Source organism: Mustelus asterias, chromosome 18 (genome assembly GCF_964213995.1).
Source record: "Mustelus asterias chromosome 18, sMusAst1.hap1.1, whole genome shotgun sequence".
NCBI classification, from domain to species: Eukaryota; Metazoa; Chordata; class Chondrichthyes; order Carcharhiniformes; family Triakidae; genus Mustelus; species Mustelus asterias.
Window position 1 is genome coordinate 14,675,888 of NC_135818.1, and position 11,802 is coordinate 14,687,689.

Here is an 11,802-nt window from a genome sequence, read left to right on the forward strand (position 1 = left end):
ACCAAATCAAGTCAAAAGGGGGGGAAAGTTTAAAGGAGATCTGAGAGGCAAGTTTTTTACACAGAAAGTGGTAAGTACCAGGAATGCGCTGCCAGAGAACGTGGTAGAAGCAGATACAATGGCGACATTTAAGAAGCATCTTGACAGATACATGGATAGGCAGGGAATAGAGGGATACAGACTGCATGGGGGCAAAACCTCTTTCGTTTAGAAAGACATCATGTGTCGGCACAGGCTTGGTGGGCCGAAGGGCCTGTTCCTGTGCTGTACTGTTCTTTTGGTTACAGGCTAGAACAGTTTTTTTGAATTTTTTTCATTGAGATATAAACCAATCTTTCGTGAAGTTTGTGTCCATTAAAATTTAACAGTGCGCTGTAGACATTATTTTTTCTTATTGGGAAGAGAGGGGATCCATTAAGAGCTGTGCTGTTTTCTTGTTCAGGATAACACGTCCAAGTGCCAATTATAAAAACCATCAATCCAGTCACAGAAAGCAAACAGGAATAGCTCTTACCTTTACTCCAGTGGTTTAAATTTACTGACAAATTTTATGGACACCGATGACCAGGACTGTGGTCCGGATGGCAATCTGTACAATTTTCAATTATTATGATGCAAACACCAAGTTAACACAGGAATAATTGATGTTAATGTTGAATTCAAAGTGTCTTGCATCACATGCACTAATGAGGTGGAGTGATACTCCCATTCCCCTATGAACCAACACATAGACAATTCTTCTCATTTGCCAGGGTGGGATATTTGCCATGTTAATAGTGTGATGCCAAGCTACCTTAAGGTGCCTCCAACCAGCCAAGGAAAATGACACCTGTCGACTTCAAGCTGTAAGGGTGGAGACTGGGGTCTTTCAACAGGTCTCATTGGGTTGGGTTCCATTGATGCGCTGCGGTGGCACGGTGGTTAGCACAGCTGCCTCACAGCCCCAGGATCCAAGGTTTCGATTCCCGGCTTACGTCACTGTCTGTGCAGAGTCTGCACGTTCTCCCTATGTCTGTGTGGGTTTCCTCCGGGTGCTCTGGTTTCCTCCCACAGTCCAAAAGACGTGCTGATTAGTTGCATTGGCCATGCTAAATTCGCCCTCAGTGTGCCCGAACAGGCGCCGGAGTGTGGCGATTAGGAGATTTTCACAGTAACTTCATTGCAGTGTCAATGTAAGCCTGCTTGTGACAATAATAAATAAACTTTAACGATTATACAAGTTTGGATTATAACAACTGACTCTATGGAGGATCAATATCAACATGAACTGGTTGGGCTGAACCAACTTTTTTTTATCATTTAATGTAATCAAGGCGAACCTTAGATGCTAATCTATCGGATTTCCCTTGGAGCCGCTTCCTGGTATGTCTGTAACTCATACCAGAGGAATAGCCCCTGCCATTAGAACAGAAGCAACACATTTCTCTGAAGTTCGAAAGCGGTCGTGAATTCAACGTGCATGCTGCCAGATTTTAAACAATATTCCTGATGCAACTCAGATTGGTAGCGTGCTTACTTCCTGTTGAAAATATGCTTCCTCATCCTGCACCACCTCTACTCCTTTAATTTAAATAAATTCATTGAAAGAAATGATTGTAAAACTTTATGATAAAGTAGCTGACCGGGGGTTAAACTTTGCCGTGTTGTAGTCAGTTTCAGTTCCCAGTGCACTCGTCAGAATCAATATCGATTATTCTGAGCAACACTATTAATTTATAAATGTCCCTTCACAATGGCTGTCAATGCTTATCGTTATCACTGGATACAACAAGGAGCGTGGTTGATTAATTCAAACTGCATCCTTCATTTTAGACATTTTAATTATTTTTGAGTGTCTAAGAGTAGAATTGATGAATTACCAACATAGAAACAGACACAGAGAAGATAGAAGCAGGAGGAGGCCATTCGGCCCTTCGAGCCTGTTCCACCATTCATCACGATCATGGCTGATTGTCCAACTCAATAGCCTAATCCTGCTTTCTCCCCATAACTTTTGATCCTATTCGCCCCCAAGTGCTATATCCAGCCGCCTCTTGAATACATTCAATGTTTTGGCATCAACTACTCCCTGTGCTAATGAATTCCACAGGCTCACCACTCTTTGGGTGAAGAAATGTCTCCTCACCTCCATCCTAAATGGTCTACCCTGAATCCTCAGAACATTATTTGTGGTGCTGATTTGTGATGAGCTCATAGCTGTACAGCAATAGCTCAGTTGGCTGAAAGACAGGTTTGTGATGCGGAGTGATCCACCAGCTTGGGTTCGATTCCTCTGCAGGCTGAGGTTATATATGAAGGCCCGCATATACGCAGTTAAACTTGGACGTTGATATCAATGCTTCTCCACAGGTGGCATTGTTGTTATCTTCGCGAATGGAGTCACTGCAGAAATTACTGTTAACATGGGAACTTAAACTGATTGCACAAAAAAAAATTAAAAACCTTGTCCAATTCGTTAAGTTTGTTTATCAGTGTCTCAAGTAGGCTTGCATTAACACTGCAATGAAGTTATTGTGAAAATCCCCTAGTTGCCACACTCCGACGCCTGTTTGGGTAGACTGAGGGAGAATTTAGCCTGGCCAATGTACCTAACCAGCATGTCTTTCAGACTGTGGAAGGAAACTGGAACATCTGAAGGAAACCCATGCAGACATGGGGAGAACGTACAGACTCCATGCAGACAGTATGCAAGCTGTTTTAAGTTTAAGTTTAGTTATTAGTGTCACAAGGGTCGGCTTACATTAACACTGCAATGAAGTTACAGTGAAAATCCCCTTGTTGCCACACTCCGGCGCTTATTCAGGTACACTGAGGGAGAATTTAGCATGGCCAATGCACATAACCAACACGTCTTTCAGACTGTGGGAGGAAACCGGAGCACCCGGAGGAAACCCACACAGACATGGGGAGAACGTGCAGACTCCACACAGACAGTGACCCAAGCCAGGAATCGAACCCGGGTCCCTGGCACTGTGAGGCAGCAGGGCTAACCACACAAGCTGGAATTCAAATCGGTTTCCTCCCTCACTCCAAAGATGTGTGGGTTAGGGTGGACTGACCAGTGCTAAATTGCCCCTTAGTGTCAAGGGGGGAGGGGGTGGGTGGTTAACAGGATAAATATGTGGGGTTACAGGGATGGGGCCGGCGTTTAATTGTTCTCGGTGCTGTCACGATGGGCTGAATGGTGTCCTTCTGCAGTGTAGGGATTCTATGATTCTAAGGAGAGGGAAAAATGTTGTACGTAAACTGTTCAAAAAGAAGAAAGCGCTGTTTGCCACAGGTTCCAACATTGGTAAATTGAATAAATCATGTTTCTGAATATCGGAGTGGATGCTGATTGTCTGGTGCATTCGAGACAAAGCCCCACCATGCAGCGCAAGTAGTAGGGCATGATTTTGGTAAATAACAAGTTCTCAATCTTGCTTATACCAAGACATAAAGACTAGGGCATGCGCTTCTCTGCACAAAAAGGAAGAGAAAAGTCAGAGCAAGATCCATCCCGTAGTATTTTGCACAGTCTCTAGAGAGAAAGTGGTAAAAATTTTGATTCAAAATTTAGAGCTAATCAAATAACAGATTTTTATGGCAAGAAAATCACTGGGGCAATGCCTCTGATTTCCCAATAGACATCCCACACGGATGGCACGCTTTTGTAAAATTGATGCTACGTTCCAATATGTTGCATCTATCTTGTAATTCTGATTCTCACATAAATTGCTGTTCTGATTTAGAATTTAATCTTCAACAAGGGTGCAGTATTGCTAAGAATAGACAAATGCTGGCAACTGAGACAAACAACTGAAGCAGGTGAGTGTAACTAAAGCTCGAGTCGCCCGGGTTATGTGAGTGAATTCTCAAGGTTGGTGTCCACTGCATAATGTACCTGTGATATATCTCACCTCTACAGCCAAGTACTTTTTAGAAGCTTGAGGTCCCATGTTTTGATACCTTTCTGTGCTGTACATTAAACTAATGAAAAGCATAGAATCCTCAGAATCATAGAATCCCTACAGTGCAGAAGGAGACCATTCAGCCCATCGAGTCTCACCAGCTCTGTGAAAGGACATTTTCCCCAGGCCCTATCTCCATAACCCCTTATATTCCAACACGCATCACCTCCTTCCTCACAGGCACCACCCTCCATCTTCACAGGCATTGGTCCTCCCCACCACCACACTCCCCTCCCAAAGGGCCTGCCATTGACACTGCCAACCTGGCACTGCCAGGATGCAAGGGAGCAGGACCAGGGCACCGTCTGGTCCTGTCCCATAGCGCCCGGGGGGCAAGGTTTACCTGTGTGCTCCCGGTGTGCTCATTGTGACTGTTTGTCATTTTTGGTTAAAAAAGAGCTTGTTTAAAATGTAAATTGAATTCCTTGATGGAAATGAGGGTGAAGCTGAGTCTGCGTACAATGGGTGGGATTTTCCAGTCCCGCTTGCCCCAAGGCTAGAAAATCCCACCCAAGATCCACGGATCTTTGCATGGTTGGTGTACCGCACCCCCCCCCACCCCCCCACCCCCCCCCTCCCCCCCACCCCCCCCACCCGCCATGATTCCTGTGGCGGGCGGGAAAATTCTGCCCAATATCCCACTCTTAGAGACAGAGAGAAATTGAATAGAAAGGGTAAAAACAGCATCCTGTTAGAAATAATGACATTTGTTTTTGCTGTGGCATTAATGTATCTTTGATTTGATTTATTATTGTCACATGTATTGGGATACACTGAATAAGTATTGTTTCTTGCGTAATATACAGACAAAGCATACCGTTCATAGAGAAGGAAAGGAGAGAGTGCAGAATGTAGTGTTACAGTCATGGCTAGGATGTAGAGAAAGATTAACTTAGTGCGAGGTAGGTCCATTCAAAAGTCTGATGGCAGCAGGGAAGAAGCTGTTTTTGAGTTGGTTGTTACGTGACCTCAGACTTTTGTATCTTTTTCCTGACGGAAGAAGGTGGAAGAGAGAATGTTCGGGGTGCGTGGGATCCTTGATTATGCTGGCTGCTTTTACGAGGCAGTGGGAAGTGTAGACAGAGTCAATGGATGGGAGGCTGATTTGCATGGAGGACTGGGCTTCATTTACGACCCTTTGTAGTTCCTTGCGGTCTTGGGCAGAGCAGGAGCCATACCAAGCTGTGATACAACTGGAAAGAATGCTTTCTATGGTGCATCTGTAACCGTTGGTGAGAGCTTCAGGCAGTGCTGGAGCACAGAGGGGTTTGGCTCAGCTGATAGCCATCAACAAGCATTAAGAATGACTACAACCTTTTTAACTGAAACTGCGCTTGACATCTTGGTGGATGGTGTACAAGGATATAAAAAGCCAGCCTTACAAATCCATCCAGTACACTGCCTGAGTGTTGCAGCTCCTGTTGTGAACTTGCAGTTTCATCTGCTTTCGAATCAATTTGATTACCTATTCCTGATACAGGCTCTTACCATTGGTGGGATTGTTATGCTTAAGTCTCGGTTCCAATGAAAAAAATTATCACGTCATATTCATAAACCATCTTTGTTACAATTAAACTATTTGAAGTGACTAAATGTTGAATAAATGTTGAATGTCTAAGAGATGTTTTTTTGGAGCAGCTTGTGACAGAGCCGACTAGGAAACAGGCAATTCTGGATTTGGTGATGTGTAATGAGGTAGACTTGATTAGGGAACTTAAGGTGAAGGAACCCTGAGGGAGCAGTGACCACAATATGATCGAATTTACCCTGCAGTTTGAGAGGGAGAAGCTGGAATCAGATGTAACGGTATTAAAATTCAAAGACATGAGGGAGGAGCTGGCCGGAGCTGATTGGAAAGGGAGCCTAGCAGGGAAGACGGTGGAACGGCAATGGCAGGGATTTTTGGGGGTTATTCGGGAGGCACAACAGAAATTCATCCCAAGGAGGAGGAAACATGATAAGGGGAGGGTGAGGCATCCATGGCTGACGAGGGAAGTCAAGGACAGCTTAAAAGCAAAATAAAAAGCATACAAAGTGACGAGGATTAGTAGGAAGCCAGAGGATTGGGAAGCCTTTAAAAGCGAGCAGATGACAACTGAAAAAGCAATAAGGGGGGAGAAGATGAAATACGAGTGTAAGTTAGCAAGTAATATAAAAGAAGATAGGAAGAGTTTTTTTTTTCAATATATAAAAGGTAAGAGAGAGGCAAAAATAACCATTGGACCACTGGAAAATGAGGTTGGAACAGTAATAATAGGAAACAAAGAAATGGCAGAGGAACTGAATAGTTACTTTGCACCAGTCTTCATGGTGGAAGATACCAGTGGGATTCCAGAGCTTCAGGAGAATCAGAGGGCACAGGTGAGTGCAGTGGCCGTCACTAAGGAGAAGGTTCTGGGGAAACTGAAAGGTCTGAAGGTGGATAAATCAGCTGGACTGGATGGACTACACCCCAGAGTTCTAAAAGAGATAGCTGAGGAAATTGTGGAGGCATTGGTGGTGATCACTGGAGGCAGGGAAGGTAGTCATGATGTGGAGATGCCGGCGTTGGACTGGGGTAAACACAGTAAGAAGTTTAACAACACCAGGTTAAAGTCCAACAGGTTTATTTGGTAGCAAAAGCCACACAAGCTTTCGGAGCTCCAAGCCCCTTCTTCAGGTGAGTGGGAATTCTGTTCACAAACAGGGCATATAAAGACACAGACTCAATTTACATGAATAATGGTTGGAATGCGAATACTTACAGCTAATCAAGTCTTTAAGATACAAACAACGTGAGTGGAGAGAGCATCAAGACAGGCTAAAAAGATGTGTATTGTCTCCAGACAAGACAGTCAGTGAAACTCTGCAGGATGAGGGGGGATCTTATTGAAACTTACAGGATACCGCAAGGCAAGGATAGCGTGGACGTGGAGAGGATGTTTCCGCTGGTAGGAAAAGCTAGAACCAGAGGGCACAACCTCAGGTTAAAGGGATGATCCTTTAAAACAGAGATGAGGAGGAATTTCCTCAGCCAGAGGGTGGTGAATCTGTGAAACCCTTTGCTGCAGAAGGTTGTGGAGGCCAGGTCATTGAGAGTCTTTGAGACAGAGATTGATAGGTTCTTGGTTAATAAGGGGATCAGGGGTTATGGGGAAAAGACAGGAGAATGGGGGTGAGAAAAATATCAGCGATGATTGAATGGCGGAGCAGACTCAATGGGCCGAGTGGCCTAATTCTGCTCTGTGTCTTATGGTCTTATGGTCTAATAAATGCATTCAATAGATTTCTTTAAAATATCATTGAGTGCTTTTCTTTCATTGTCGGTTCAGTTGCAAGTAGTTCTTATAGAATCATAGAATCTCGACAGTACAAAATGAGGCCATCCGGCCCATCAAGTCTGCACCGATTCTCCGACAGAGCATCTTACAAAGGCCCTATCCCCTAACCCCACACATTTACCATGACTAACCTATCTAACCTGTACATCTTGGGGCACTAAGGGGCAAGTTAGCATGACCAATCCACCTAACCTGCACATCTTTGGACTATGTGGGGAAACCGGAGCACCCAGAGGACATGGGGAGAATGCGCAAACTCTACGCAGAAAGTCACCCAAGGTCGGAATTGAACCCGGGTCCCTGGCGCTGTGTTGGCAGCAGTGCTAACCACCGTACCATCCCAGCTAATAATTTTTAATATGGTTTGCATTACATCTCCGACAAATACTATTGTAACATTCCTCAGACTTAAAGGGATTGGCAACATCACAATCCACTCAAGTGGCATGTTGGCACAGTGGTTGGCACTGCTGCCTCACAGAGCCAGGGACCAGGGTTCAATTCCCGGCTTGGGTCACTGTCTGTGTGGAGTTTGCACTTTCTCCCCTTGAATGCGTGGGTTTTCTCCGGGTGCTCCGGTTTCCTCCCACACGCCAAAGATGTGTGGATTTGGTGGATTGGCCATGCTAAATTGCCCCTCAATGTCAGGGGGGACTAGCTCGGGTAAATGCATGGGGATAGGGCCTGGGTGGGATCAAGGTCAGTGCAGAATCGATGGGCTGAATGGCCTCCTTCTGCACTGTAGGGATTCCATGGATAATGTTCTATTCAAGCGCCACAGATGGCCGCTGTGTATGGCTCTAACTTTTTTATTCGGGGATGCTGGTAAATCCAGGTTTCATTATCTATTTCAAATTACCATTGAGAACGGTGGTGATGGGCCAAGTTACTTGAATCACTGCAGTTTGTGTGATGTAGGTACACCCACAGTGCTGTTAGGGAGGGCGTTCCCGGATCTTTACCCAACGACAGTGAAGGAATGGTGATATATTTCCAAGTTAGGATAATGTGTGCCGTGGACAAGAACTCGAACGTGATGAGTTTTCCCATGCACCTGCTGCCTTATTTGTCATTCTAGTCGGCGGAGGGCATGGGTTTCGAAGGTGCTGTTGAAGCCTTGGCAAGTTTGTACAGTGCAACTTGCAGATGATACACACTGCAGCCATTGTGCAATGGTGTGAAAGGGAATGATTGAGATTGTAGGTGGGAATCAATGATGACGCTCACTGCTTTGTCTGGACAGTATTAATCTTTGTGACTGTTGTTCGAGCTGCACTCACCCAGGTTAGTGGGACATTTCCACTGAAATCCTGACTTGTGCCTTGTAGATGATGGACAAACTTTGGGAAATCCGGAGATGAGCCACTCACCGAGAATTCCCAGCCTCCGATCCGCTCTTGTTGCCACAGTATTTACGTAAATGGTTCAGTTATGTTTCTGATCAATGGTGACCTTCAGAATGTTGGTGACGGGGGACTCAGCGATGGCAATGCCACTGAATGTTTGACCCCTTCTTGTTGGAGGTAGTCATTTGTGTGGCACCCAATGGAGCAATCAGCTCAAGCCTGATCATTGTCCAAGTCTTGCTGCTTGAAGACACGGACTGTTTCAGTATCTGAGGAATTGCGAATGGTGCGGAACACTGTGCAATCATCAATGAGTAACCCCACTCTGACTTTACGATGGAGGGGAGGCCAATGAAGAAGCAGCTGAAGATGGTTGGACCTCGGATAGTGCCCTGAGGAACTCCTCAAGCAATGTAGTAGGGCTGGCACGATTAGCTTCCAATGACCATAACCTTTCCTTGTGTTATTCGTGTCAGTGGAGAGTTTCCCCATTGATTCATAATGTACTAGGTACGAGGACGCTTGGCTGCAACACTTAGTCAACTGTGGTCTTGATGCAAAGGGCCATCTCTTTTCTATCATGTGATGAATATTCTATTCTATTCTATTCATGTGGTGCCTCACAGGTGACAATGAGGCTTGAAGCCAAGTGGTACCCGCAGGATGCAAAATGAACATCTGTGAGCAGGTTATTGGGGAGTACATGACACTGTGCTTTGACCTAATGCTTTGGTTGTGGGATTATTAAGCTCAGTCTATAACACGCTGCTTCCACTGTTTATGAGAGTTGGAGATTCACCAGGTTGGCCCACTTGCTGTGTGAGCCTGGTGCTGCTCCTGACATGCTCTTAGGGCGGCACGGTGGCACAGTGGTTAGCACTGCTGCCTCACAGCGCCAGGGACCCGGGTTCGATTCCTGGTTTGGGTCACTGTCTGTGCAGAGTCTGCACGTTCTCCCCATATCGTTTTCTCCGGGTGCTCCGGTTTCCTCCCACAGTCCGATAGATGTGCTGGTTCGGTGCATTGGCCATGCTAAATTCTCCCTCAGTGTACCCGAACAGGCGTCGGAGTGTGGCCACTGGGTGATTTTTACAGTAACTTCATTGCAGTGTAAACGTAAGCCTACTTGTGACGCTAACAAATAAAGAACAAAGAAAATTACAGCACAAACTTTAAACTTTCTTATACACTCCTCACTGAACCAGGGGTTAGTCGGCCAGCTTTGCAGTGTGGGTAATGTGGGGATATGCCAAGCCATGAGGTTCCAGATTGTAGTGAAATACAGTTCTGCTGCAGATGATCACCTGCAGCGTCAGTGACACCAAGCTTTGAGCTGCTAGATCTGTTATGAATCTATGCCATTTAGCACAGTGGTAATGCCACACAGCACAGAGGAGGATTTCCTTTTGTGAAATGGCAAGTGGCAACGTGGGCGCAAAATCCTGCAGGAGGCCAAAGATGAGATTCTCGCCAGTGAGATCCCGCGATGCGATTGTTCCACCACCCCTGCCATTGACATAACGAGGTTCCCATCCAGGAAAGGCGGGAACCTTATTTCAATACATTGAAATCTCATTGGCTGCTTCCCCGCTCTATTGCATAGAATCATAGAATCCTATCGTGCAGAAGGAGGCCATTCAGCCCATCGAGTCTGCACTGACCACAATCCCATCCAGGCCCTACCCCATGTATTTTCTCTGCTAATCCCCCTGAAACTAAGGAACAATTTAGCCTGGCCAACCCACCTAACCTGCACATCTTTCAAACTGTGGGAGGAAACTGGAGCATTCGGGGAAAACCCATGCAGACACGGGGAGAACATGCAGACTCTACACAGACAGTGACCCAAGCCGGGAATCGAACCCAGGTCCCTGGTGCCGTGAGGCAGCAGTGTCAACCACTGTGCCACCGTGCTGCTCATTTCCCCGCCCACATTGGGATGACCCCCCCTGCTTTGTTGATATGATGTCTCATTTAGGTCTGGGGCAATATGAATCGGGTGAACTAGGTCCCCCAGGGGGGACATGCAGGTACGTACAGCAGCAGCCAGAGGGAATGGGGACATGCCCTGGCAGTATCCTGATACAGCCCCTTCTCACTGCCCCCTTGGGAGTTCCCTGTATGCACTGGGGTGGGGGAGACATGTGCTTGTGGAGGGGGGGATTCCCATGTGCATGGGGTTCCTGTATGCATGGGGGGGTCGGTTCTCTGTATCCATGGGGCGGGGGAAGGGTCTATGTTTTGATTGCTAGTACTGGAAGGATGTGCAATGTCAGCATTCATGTCAAGAGGGCTGGACTACAAAAGCAGGGATGTACTTCTGAGACTGTATAAGGCTCTGGTCAGACCCCATTTGGAGTATTCTGAGCAGTTTTGGGCCCCGTATCTAAGGAAGGATGTGCTGGCCTTGGAAAGGGTCCAGAGGAGGTTCACAAGAATGATCCCTGGAATGAAGAGCTTGTCGTATGAGGGACGGTTGAGGATTCTGGGTCTGTACTCATTGGAGTTTAGAAGGATGACGGAGGGGGGGCGGGGGGTGGGGGTGTGGGGGGTTCTTATTGAAACTTACAGGATACTGCGAGGCCTGGATGAAGTGGATGTAGAGAGAATGTTTCCACTAGTCGGAAAAACTAGAACCAGAGGGCACAACCTCAGGCTGAAGGGACGATCCTTTAAAACAGAGATGAGGAGGAATTTCTTCAACCAGAGAGCGATGAATCTGTGGAACTCATTGCCGCAGAAGGCTGTGGAGGCAGGTCATTGAGTGTCTTTCAGACAGAGATAGATAGGTTCTTGATTAATAAGGGGATCAGGGGTTATGGGGAGAAGGCAGGAGAATGGGGATGAGAAAAATATCAGCCATGATTGACTGGCGGAGCAGACTGGATGGGCTGAGTGGCCTAATTCTGCTCCTATGTCTTATGGTCTTATGGTCTTATGGAGATGGGGGCACCCTTTAAAAATGGTGCTCTGCTCTCTGGGAGGTTGAGGTCGCTGGATTCTGGCCCGGCAGCGTGATGGCATTGGGCATGCTTCCAGCATTTTCTTTTCTCTAAGCGCTAGTAAATATGGTGAGAAAATTCGGGAGCAGCTGGCCGGGCGCACACTGCTTTTTTGACCTGAGCCACTACATAGAAACTGAAAGGAAAATTCTACCCATTGCTTCAACAGAGGACTGTGCAGTGG